The 12271-nt window shown below is 35.6% G+C and overlaps 1 protein-coding gene across 4 annotated transcripts in view; it reads left to right on the forward strand.

Moving 5' to 3' along the window:
• Positions 1-12271, forward strand: part of LOC138710214 (beta-1,4-glucuronyltransferase 1-like) — a 622862-nt gene that overhangs the window by 578227 nt on the left and 32364 nt on the right. The gene's annotated exons all lie outside the window — the stretch shown is intronic.

Genomic DNA, 12271 nt, shown 5'->3' on the forward strand with positions numbered 1-12271 from the left:
GTTGTAAACAAATTAACTGTTGCTGTTAAATGCCTAATAGTGGAACCTTAAGGGAGCAAAACTGCTCTTAGAAATGACGACACAGAGCACTGATCCTGCGGACCACTGCCATACATAGTCCAAGAACAGTCACGTACAGCTCTCACATTTTAAATTGTCCTTTACTTGAAAACAACACTCGAGTATATTGAATTTATTACCTCAGAAGTTCACAATATAAAGGCGGTTCCTTGCACTGCTATTTATTTTTACTACTACAGATGATGGATGAAATTAGGGTAAGGTAGGAGTGTTGGTGGAATGGCAAAGGAAAACGGTAGTACCCCGAGAAAACCCCTTTACAACTTCTGCTTTATCAATCACAAGTTCCACGACGACCAGACCGCGAATTGAATCTGGGCTCCCTGAATGGAAGAGAAACGCGCTAGGGTTGAGCTGCAGACGAGGCTTTCAGCTCATTACAACTTGAGCTAATATAATCATGAGAGAGTAATGGTGGAATAAAATGACAGTAACTTAAAGATCTTTAATAAAGTCAGTACACAATATATTTCGTTCAACGTAAATCTCACAAAATACACCAGGTTTTGAACCCTAGTCTCTTTGAGAGGATATCGGCATAAGTCAAACATGTTTAACACACCGAGACTGTACCGTCATCATAGTCCAGGTGACGCGTTAAATTAATTTTGACAAGGTGGATTTAACGAGAAGAACCGGCAGATTGTTTGTAGCTGTCATGTACACGTAACAAGCGAGATCAGAAAGCCCTCATATATGTTATATTATTGCCCGTTATTATCCTCTTCAACCTCTAGCGGCTTAACCCATTCTTGCACTATAGTACGCTTCACAAACGAAGGATTGCGTAGACAAAGGGAGGTGCCTGCGGGATATATCTGCTCTGATTTTGCTAATAGACACCCTCTTGTCGCACGGGGTAACATTATAGCTGGGCACTCATTAAATACCTCAACACTGTGCCGTGTTAGTCCACCACTAATTTTACAACCCACCCTCTGGTAATATTGATTCTAAAACTCCCTTCGTGCTCTGCAGATTCTCGAGGGGATTCTATCGACGTGAAACTGCGCCAGGTTCGTCCATACCTCATACTGAACATTCTGGCTGACCTCAAATTTGTTTATAAATAGTATGAGATAAATGTCTGGAAATAGTAGAAATGTTTCTTTTGTTTCTTAACAAGCCTTTGACGGTTGTTAAGAACGGTTTAGAATAATTAGATTCACGATTTCTCATCATTTTAACCCAGTTCGATCCCTGAGAATGTTTGCTTGTCAGTTAAAACGCTTACAATTTCTGTGGAATTGGTGTTAGACACGCAATAGTACAATTGGAAGTTTTGTTGGACGTAACAGTATAGGAAATGTTATTTACGGGTCATTCCATATCAAATCAACAAGGCGCTCAACCCGATCGACTCAGATTTCTTTCAAAATTTGAGGGTTTGTTTTACCTGCCGCGCTAACTAAAACTGCCGAGTTTCATAAGTCCTGTGCTTTTCGTTTTCTATCAGTGGCATTTCAAACATGAAGAAAAATCATATTTTTGTAAGCACGCCGCTTCAATTAAAATTATATATCTCAACAACGTCTCCAGATAAATTTACAAAATTTGGGTGATACATTCTTAATATGTGATAGTTTTTATTGCTTATATTGTTTTCTGTATGTATTCAATTACACTAAAAAAACATGGTGAAACAATTTTCATATTCATATTTAAAAATGCGGGGGTTCTATTTTAAGGAAAAAAAAATATATAGTACGCCTCAATTAGTGATATAATGAAGTGATAAGTTTCAACTTGGAATCATCATAGGTTACAAAGATAAAAATTATTATGTCACTGCAAGCGTAAGCTAACCGTATAAGTCGCGATAATTATGTCTCACACATTCGTTGTATTTACTTATATTTGATCATATTCTTGAATGTCGGTATGTAATTTAACATGTAGTACATAATTAGAATTTTTTTAATTATTACCTGAAAAAATTATTGTCACATGGATTTTGTTAAACCTGAAGTTCTGTAAGAAATGCTTACCTTTCATTGCTGAGATGAAATAGCCTGATCATCTTTCCAGACAGGATGCTGCATTTTAAAACTCCTTAGCAAGTATAATGCCCATCCTAAACAGCAGGACTGTATGAAACTTGTGTTCCAGGCACTGCGGTGGATTTTGCAAATCGAAGAGAAAGCATTTTTTCCTCTTCAGTATAGACTTTTTCAGTACATAAACGGTATTAATGTTTGGGAGATGATCCCTTGTCCAGTCGTACAATTCCCTAGGTGTAGTTATTTGTTTATCGGATAATCTCTGCAAACTAGCACAAGCCGCAAACCTTTTAAGTGCCACACCTACAACGTCGCATGCTCTTTTGCCATGCGATATGCAAAAATAATGCAATTCTGTTGGAAATCCAAAATCTTCTTCATGTAATGTGAGGTTCAGGAAATTTTTTCCTATTTTTATACTGAGCAGAGAATCCATCGGAGAATTACAGATGTTTGTTTTAATGACTCCATTAGATATTTTTGAAACAGATGTACAGTTGTAGTGTCATATTTCGGGCAGTGTGAAATTATTACCAGATTTTTAATAGAGACTGTATCGGATGACGATTCGTTATAATATATTACAAAAGTATGAAAGGTTGTCTGCACATTAGTCCTGTGATATGACTGAATTTCATCTTGGCTTACGAAATAATAGTTTTCAGCGAAGTCGCATAACACAACAAGCTGGCATGGCTGTAGAAATGATTTCATATCACGTATAAACTTACCTTGTTCAGATGATATAAATGAGTGAGTCAGTAAATCACCAAGTTTCTCCAAGAGACAGTCGAAAAATTTGTCTGTGGGTTTCATTATGGTCTCAAGCGTTGATCGGTCAGTCGTCATGCACTGCTTGTAGGTCACTGATTCACTGAAGTTTTATTCGAAACAGTCCACACCTGTGGAGTAACGGTCAGCGCGTCTGGCCGCGAAACCAGGTGGCCCGGGTTCGATTCCCGGTCGGGGCAAGTTACCTGGTTGAGGTTTTTTCCGGGGTTTTCCCTCAACCCAATATGAGCAAATGCTGGGTAACTTTCGGTGTTGGACCCCGGACTCATTTCACCGGCATTATCACCTTCATCTCATTCAGACGCTAAATAACCTCAGATGTTGATAAAGCGTCGTAAAATAACCTACTAAAAATATTATTCCAAACATTTCTCTAAACCCTCTCTTATTTTGAATGGTTCAGGACATTCTGTACATTTCCTGAACAAGCAACTTATATGAGAAGGATTGCACACCATAGTAGCCAAGAAATGTAGATAAGTTGGAAAGTATAAAGAAAAATTTTCTAGAAATCAACGTAGATCTGAAACTTTAATAAATTGCTTCCAGCATAAGTTTTACATTCTGATAAGGACACAAACACAGACAGTATAGTTCCACTAACTCCAACTAGAATACAATTTCTTGGTCTAAGAGCTGAAAATTTGGAGAATATTACCTTCATTTCAAGGTTAGAATTTTTAAACACTGCATATAATTAATTTCTGCTCATGTGATTTACTCCCCGATTCTTTAATCACAACAAATATTTCTTACCAGGCATCATTCTGCTTATCTCGTCAGAACAACAGAATTCTTTAACTTTACCGGCAACAGCCGCGAGCAAGGGTTTTCCACGTTTCGGATTTGGTGAACACAGAATTCCCTTTCCCTTTGCGAGGACTTCTGCTTTCCGAATTATGTATTCGAAAGCTGAAAGAAACTCTTTTTTATATTATTTACGCTCCATCTTTTAGGTAGTAGTGTTAAAATGGTGATTTTCTCACTTTTACCTGAATTTTGAAAATTTTCCTCGAACTGAGACAAAATTTCAGAATCAGAAAAGTCCTGGTTCCTCGGCATCTTTATATCGAAGACTTTGTCTTTTACAATATTTTTAAATTTCTGTCTCTTATATTTCCCTTGTTGTAGCCTTTTTTGTTTAATAAGGAACACTCCTTGGTCAAAAAGACTTGTATTTAATGAACTTACATTTGCTGTAGAATCGACGTATTCGTCATTACTAGAGTCATTCTGAGGATTCTGCGTAATAGCATCATATTATATTTTTACTTCTTTGCGACACATAGCGCGCACCTTTTGTTCCTGTTTTAAATCAGGAAATACATCAAGCATCCACGATATAACATTTCTTAAATGTTTCCTCTAATTACAATGGCCTAATTTCTCGAAGGGATTGCAGCAAACATAGGCCTATAACTTAAAACGCAACTCCATTACATCGCACAAAACTACCACGTACTACAAAAACTAACGACACTGCACTTGAAACAGATCGCACGTTTTGTATAAATTGAAAACTGTATAAACTACCACTCATGACGGCCTGACAGATCGACGACGCAGATAATCAGACAATTACGAACTCGCGCGCATGCAGTGTTGGTGTAAGATGGGTTTAAGTGCTACAAACCAATACATTGACATATTTTTTTACTGATATTCCTGAAACGTTTCGAAAATGAAACTTACACTCTTACCTCTATGACATACATTTTTCGCGAAATAATTTATGTCCCGCATTTATAGATCTACAATGTTAAAATGTGTTTCACGTGACCATTCAATAAAGAATTCATTACTTTGATGCAAACCTACTTTTATTGAAACGTATGGTCCCTTAGCTTTAAAATAAGCCCAAGTTTAAGATTCTATCTCAATTAGAAGAGAAGTTATGAATTATTTTTGTTGACATAGTATGCGACATTTTTACATTTTTTCTCGTATTGACAGAATTGCTGTATGGATATCGTGCATTATTGAGGGCTAAAATTTTACATAATTAATTAAGTTAAGGTTCTTTACCATCCTACCAAGTTTAATAAAAATGTGAGGTGGTCGGGTTGAAAAGTCCACTTTTTTGTGTTGATTTGACATGGAATGGCCCTTACGACAATAATATTAATGTCCGCGTATCTTATTCTTCTATTATTTCATTTTTTATCTCAGATCTTGATCTGGTCCTTATTTTGTAACGGATTATTTTAATTATTATACATTCTTCCCAAAATGTTAAAGCATATTCATTCATTCACAGTTTTCTTCCGGTCTTCACTGCAAACCCAGTATTCTCCAATCTTTCCTATTTTCCGCTTTTATCTTAGTTTCCACATTTGATCCATAATATATCTTAATGTCATCTAGGCCTATAATCAGATATCTTCTTCCTCCACGAACTCTTCTGCCGTTCACCATTCCATCCAGTGCATCCTTCAGTGGTCAGTTTCTTTCAGCCAGTCACCCAATCAATTACTTTTTCTCTTCTGATTAGTTTCAGTATCATTCTTTCTTCACCCACTCTTTCCAACGCAGCTTCATTTCGTATTCTGTTTGTCCATTTCAAACGCGCCATTCTTCTTCATATCCACAATTAAATTGCTTCAATTCGTTTCTCTTCATTTCGTCGTAATGTCCATGTTTCTTCAACACACAATTCCACACCCCATACAAAGCATTTCACTAGTCTCTTCCTTAGTTCTTTATCCAGAGGTCCACAGAAAATACTCCTTCTTATATTAAAAGCTTCCTTTGGCATTGCTATCCTTTTGACTTCCTAGTTGCAGCTCATGTTACTGCTTTACATTCCAAGTATTTGAAGCCGTCCTGTTGTATATTGTCCAATTTATCGATTACTTTGTAAGCGTGTTCCAATTGCCTATAGAGTAGAACGTGGATTACACGTAACCCAATTATGCATAAGTCTGGTTTGTACGCAATTATGTACAGTCATTGCAAAATTACATTTAAATTCATTCTGAAATTGTAGGTAATTGATTTGTAACTACAGCAAACTCACTATTATCCGTGCGAGGATTATTCGGTTTGCGGGTTATACGTGTTAGGTTTTTTTTTACTTCGGTGAAGATGTTCGAAAGATTGAAACAAGATATTTCGAATACGTACGAACTGAGCTTACCCAACTAGTAGTGAGCGTCATAAACAACAATCGACACACAGCTGTAGTATAAACACAGTGCAGTACGTACTAGATAGGCGAACCAAACTGGAAAAACGTAATGAATACTAAACCTAAGAAGTAATTTCAATGCAGTAATGTATTTAGTACTGTAATTAGAAATAACATAATATGAATGATATCGTATTTTGAGTGTCCAGTTTGTTAGCGTTAGAGCAACAAAGGACCTTTTGTCTTTCTAATTACGATTTAGTTGACCTTTACTGTGTTTTTTTTAGTCGAATGTAAGCGACAGTTATTTTAAAATTAAACTGACGTCACGGTTCACATTAGTTACAATACAGTATTGAGATTTCAACTGATATGATTAGTTGGTGAGGTGATCAGTATTGTGATAATTGTAGCACCTACCGATACAATGCCTGAGAAACTTAAAAAAAGTGGTTCTAATACTGAAAGAAAAGTTAGAATTGATAGAAAGGTTTGAGAAAGGTGAATCACTGAAGGAATTAATGAGTGTTTATGTGGAAATCAATAAATATTTCCGATTATTATTCGTGTTTTTAATTTATTCATGCCGTTTTGTCCGGTGATTAGCACGAATAATCAAGAGTTTCCTATACTTGACTTTTTAAGTAATATATATTTTTTAATCGAGTTTGAATTATATGCATTCTTGTTCATTTTAATATGTGATATAGTTCCTTTTTAACTTCAAATGATTTGTCTTATGACTTTCAATACATGGTTAATCATTTCCCACTAGGGGGTCTACTTTTCGACTAGGGCCTCTGCTTTTCGCTATTTACATTAACGACATCTCTACTGCCCTTGAAAATTGTCAACACCATCTCTATACAGTGATCTTCAGTTATATACATTCACGACGACTAAACCCACTTAATGATAGCTTATCATAAGTAAATCATGATATCATGTCAGTCAGCAGCTGGGCTAGAAAATGCGGGCTAAACCTTAATCCAGGTAAGACGCAAGAAATTCTACGGACATCAAAGATTACTATTCTCCTTCAGCATTAATACATTTTTGCCAGTGATTTTAAACACTACTATAATACCATTCTGTACTACCGTTAAAACTTAGGTTTCCATTTCTACTTGATTCTTAGCTAGAATACACAGGTAAAATAAGTTTTTAAGAAAACTGTCTCAATCTTGCACTCACCGAAAGGACTGAAAAAATGTTTTCTTCTAAACTGAAACAGATCTTGATACAGACCCTGGCGTTGCCTTACTTTGACTATTACCACGTTTTGTATAGTAACCTAATGTTGAATTGTCATTAAGGCTTCAGCATGTTCATAACGCTTGTGTCCGTTTCATTTTTAACAGGCGTCGCTATGATCATGTCTCCGCTTATTTCTTACAATTACAGTATCTTGGCTTCGTTTACGAGAGAGACGTTCAGTTCATTCACTCTGTTTGCTGTATCAGATTTTAAATAACTCCACACCTATTTACCTAGTTCCTCGCTTCACACTTTTAGCATCCCACCACAACCCTTATAGGCCCTACACGTTCACAGCATAGCCTTGTTCTATCAATACCATATTATCAAACGTTTCTCTACTCTGGTACATTCACAATACACACATCCCATTCCTGGAATTCCTTGTCATAGGAAATCAGGAGTAGTCGAAGTCTAAAATCTCTTAAATACACTCTACTTAGATTTTTTTTAACAGAACTGGACTCTTGCGGAAGTTTCTAAATAATTTGTTTTCACGACCAAGTTATTATTTTTTCTCCTCTCTTTTCCCTTTTTTCTTTTTTTTTACTATCTTGATATTTTACTTAATCGTTTGTATCTGTATGCTACATAATGTAGTACGTTTTTGCTATTCAGCTATTCAACCTTTTGTGTCTTGTAACCCACATGTAATCTCCTATTAGTATATTAGCTATATATTATATCTCAAGCGAATTAATCGTCAAGTTTATCTCAAGCAGTACATGTTTTACAAATTGTATAGGCCAATAATCCCCTTATGCTATGCAACTGATTTTGATGATATGTAATTTTCTACTTTATTTTATATTCTCCTTATATTATGTAACTGTTCTTGACTATCTGTAATTTTCTACTATATTTTATGTAATCTCTAAGGTATATTTTTTGTGTTATTTTGTACTCTATTACATAATTTTATATTTCATGTATATTATTCAAATCTAGTTAAGTGGAAGAGAAGGCCTTATGACCTTAACTCTGCTAGCAAAATAAAACAACAACAACAACAACGTTTACTACTACTACAATCCTCAAGGTCAGCTAAGGGATGTGATAGCCATGTGACAGGAAGCTCGCTGCCTCTACATACGTGATCTCAAGTTTACAGGACTCGTATCGATAAGGCCCGGTTTTATAAATACGGTTAATCTAAAGATTATGTTAAACCTAAGTTAAACCTAATCATGACTTTAATTCAACGTGCCGTATTACAGAGTCTCGGTTAAGTTAAACCGTAGTAGAACACTATTGGTATTACTGCTAGGAAAGAAAAGAAGACGATCGCAACTGTTTAATTATATTATTGATTTAAAATAGCCGATGGTCGTGGAGAATCTTAATTAAGAAACATCTTTGTTCTTCGATATCAGAGAGAGTATCATAAAAAGACCTGAAGAGGACCAATACCATGTACTACAGTCTGCTTGTCAGACTTAACCTCACATAGTTTCTTAACGCTGGCTACCAACGTTATACTCCCAAACACAATGCAACCAAACTAAACCTTGCATGACCATCCGCGACGTAACTCCATACAGAATCAACTGAGTAATGAAGTAATAATATTAGTGTGCGTATTTTATGTGTTGTCTAGAATATTTATGAAACAGAATTCAGTCATACAATAAAATACTTTTTACGAGTCTAGTAAAATTAAGTAATATTATTAGTGTGTTTATAAATCAGGCCCCATAATAAATTTTACCAGGAGACTGTCTGCCACACACAGTACAATGCGCAAAAGGTTTATAGGAGATTTACGGACACGTCTGAAATCTTACAACGTTTTCAGTATGCCTACTACCAGAGGAAAAATAGCGCAGAGTAACTAGAGATTCAACAGAATGTTTTCAAAAACAAAAAAGAAATCATTTGTCTTTTCAAATAATCTTTAAATTCAAACCCTGAAACACAAATTCTTGCACTTTCTCCTTTTTCTGTTGCATGTTGTATCCGAGTTTCAATTTTTCGAAACAAGGTTAGGACTATAAGCCTAATTCTGAAGGTTAGGACTGTCTGCTGCGAAAGCCTCAATCTGTTTTAAAACTTATGCTAATTTGTGTATATTTCAAAGTGGTGCACTCTATTTCGAAAAATTCTTGGCCGCCGTGTAATATTAATCACTCACATATAGTCACTCATAAGTTCTTGGAAAACATCTGCAATATGAGTCATTCCATGTCAAATCAACAAATTGACTGTGGCGCAACTTTTTTGGATACTGGTCAAAATTGTTCCAGTTATTGATTAATATTGACCATGAATACAGGCGAAGTATTTTGTGCAAAATTCTATTCATTTCTTTTATATGCACGTGTTTGTACAGTACTTCATTCCTCGATATTGGTGTACACCTGTTCGGAAAAAAAATCCATGACTTACAAATGAATGGAATTTCTCTGTAAAAGTTAGTGACAATATATTAAAGAACATTTTGTACCATTTAGTGTCACAGTAGTACAAACTAAGTTTATATTATAATGGAAATAAAATAAAATATAAGTTATAAAAAATAGATCAATACTTTCATGTTGTATTGAAGATAAAGGCAAGGTGATATAATGACAAAATGTTAGTAGTAAAAGTATTCAAGCATTCTGTATATACACGGTAAAATTTTGAACTTGTATTTCGACTCTCTTCCGTCTAGGCACGTGTGTACGTACATGCATGTTCAAACCTGCTCGGAGCATGACTAAGCATGTCTTGGAGGTGACGGCACTCCACTGTCAGTCTTGGGATACCCAAACTACAGTATTTGTCATACCAGTTGTGTAAAGTAACGTTCACTTTCGGATGTAATTCATCAAACATATGTTGGAATTAAGTGGTATCATCAGTAAATCTATTTTTTTCTGTTTATATTATATTTTATGTTACAATTATTTATTAGCAAAATAAATAAATAAAGTAAAAAAATAAAATGTGAAGAATTGTTGGGTTATATGTAAGTGAATTAAAACTGTTACTTATAGAGTTGTGCATTCTTTAGAGTAGCTTGACGTGAAGACATTTCTATTTCAGTGTATTTCACAGGCGACACGGTAGAAGTAGGCTAGATAGTGTCCAAGAAAATGGATTCTTGTTCTGTAGAACAATATTGACAGGTGACAGTTATCACAAACTAACATATACCCAATATATTGCCTTGTTGGACGTGAAAACCTTGCCTGATCAAGACAGGCAATTATTGTGTTGCAGACTGAGAAAACCGAAGGACTAGAGACTATTTGTCATCATCATCTCAAGATATACTGGGGTGATAAATCACAAATATACACATCTCTTTGGACGAAAATGTTGTGATCCATTTAGAAGATAAAACACGGTTATTAAGAAGGGTTGACGACAGGTAACAGAAGACCTCGCCGACAGAAAGAAAAAATCCTCTCTTATACCTGGCCAGTGTGTATGTACAAATTGCTATACAAGATTACAAAATAACAGTGACGATTCTGATGAATTAATGGTCAATCAGCCATTCTCAGTACCGCCAGACGAAGAGTGAGAGTCAATAAATTTATCATTTTCACAAGTAGGGATATCACTCTTAAAGCAGAGAAGGCTCAGAATGAACGAAAACTTGCTCTTGGGAAAAGAAAGCACAAGCTTCATCAGCTATCAAAGGTATATTGAAAAAATCCCTTCAGGTTACAATGGATTCGAGTTAAAAAAATTCAGAAAAAGATTTGGTTGCACTTGATAGGAACTGTAAGGACCTTCTTGACTGTGTTATAAGTTCCTTAAAAACGGCACTGACAGTTCAAGAGAAAATACTAAAGAAAGTATCTGAGGAATTTGGAGTATCAGAGTATTGTAAGAAAGGCGAAATCACGTGGTTTGTTCTTTGATATCACAAAGAAGACTGACCATTCTGTGCCTGAGAATATTAAGAGAGCAGTAGTTGAATTTTATAAAAATGATGGTTACAGTCACGTATGTCCTGGGATAAAGCACTTTGTGTCTGTAAAAAAAGACTAGCAGATTCTATTGTACCAAGGGTGCAAAAGCGTTTAATATTGTCTAATTTATATAAGAATAGTACACATTATTCTGCGAAAAAACCTATAATTTTCTATTTGGTTTTCAAAATTTGCCGAGTTGCGTCCAAAAAACTGCATACTGGCAGGTGTAAAAGGAGCACATACAGTGTACGTGTGTACAATACACCAAAATGTAAGACTCATGGTGCAAAGTTTAAAATATATACTGATATGCAAATCAAGCTTTCAGGTATAACTCCCTGTAAAGTTAATTTGAATAATTTCGAGGGAAAAATTGTTCCGGGGCCGGGTATCGAACCCGGGACCTTTGGTTAAACGCACCAACGCTCTCCCAACTGAGCTACCCGGGAACTCTACCCGACACCGATCCAATTTTTCCTCTATACCCACAGACCTCAAAGTGGACTGACAACCGTCAAGCAACCAACATTGAGTGCACACTAACTCTGTTTGACTTAAATTGTGGTTTTCTGTTACGTACTGTGATGTGTATTATGCAAATCAAGCTTTCAGGTATAACGCCCTGTAAAGTTAATTTGAATAATTTGGAGGGAAAAATTGTTCCGTGGCCGGGTATCGAACCCGGGACCTTTGGTTAAACGTACCAACGCTCTTCCAACACAATTTAAGTCATCCGGTAGTTATTTATATGCACCAAGATGAAATACCAACTGTTCCCAAGCCCATTTCTCTATGTACAGTAAGTGACTGTTTGATGCATGTAACCAGTACTTTTTACCATTTCCAGAAAGTTTTAATTCAACATCTCAAAACATTAGACGAGAATATGAAGAACATTTTTTACTTTAGTGATGGAGCCGCATCTCAGTATAAAAACAGGAACAATTTTGTTAATTTATTTCATCATAAAAATGATTTTGGAGTAGATGCAAAATGGCACTTTTTGCCACAAGCTATAGGAAAAGCTCTTGTGATGTTATTGGTGGAACAAAAGCCAGCTTTCAGCGTCCATATATGCACCAAATTTTGACAGTCGGAAATCTATA

This window comes from Periplaneta americana, chromosome 12 (genome assembly GCF_040183065.1).
Source record: "Periplaneta americana isolate PAMFEO1 chromosome 12, P.americana_PAMFEO1_priV1, whole genome shotgun sequence".
In the NCBI taxonomy this organism is placed as follows: Eukaryota; Metazoa; Arthropoda; class Insecta; order Blattodea; family Blattidae; genus Periplaneta; species Periplaneta americana.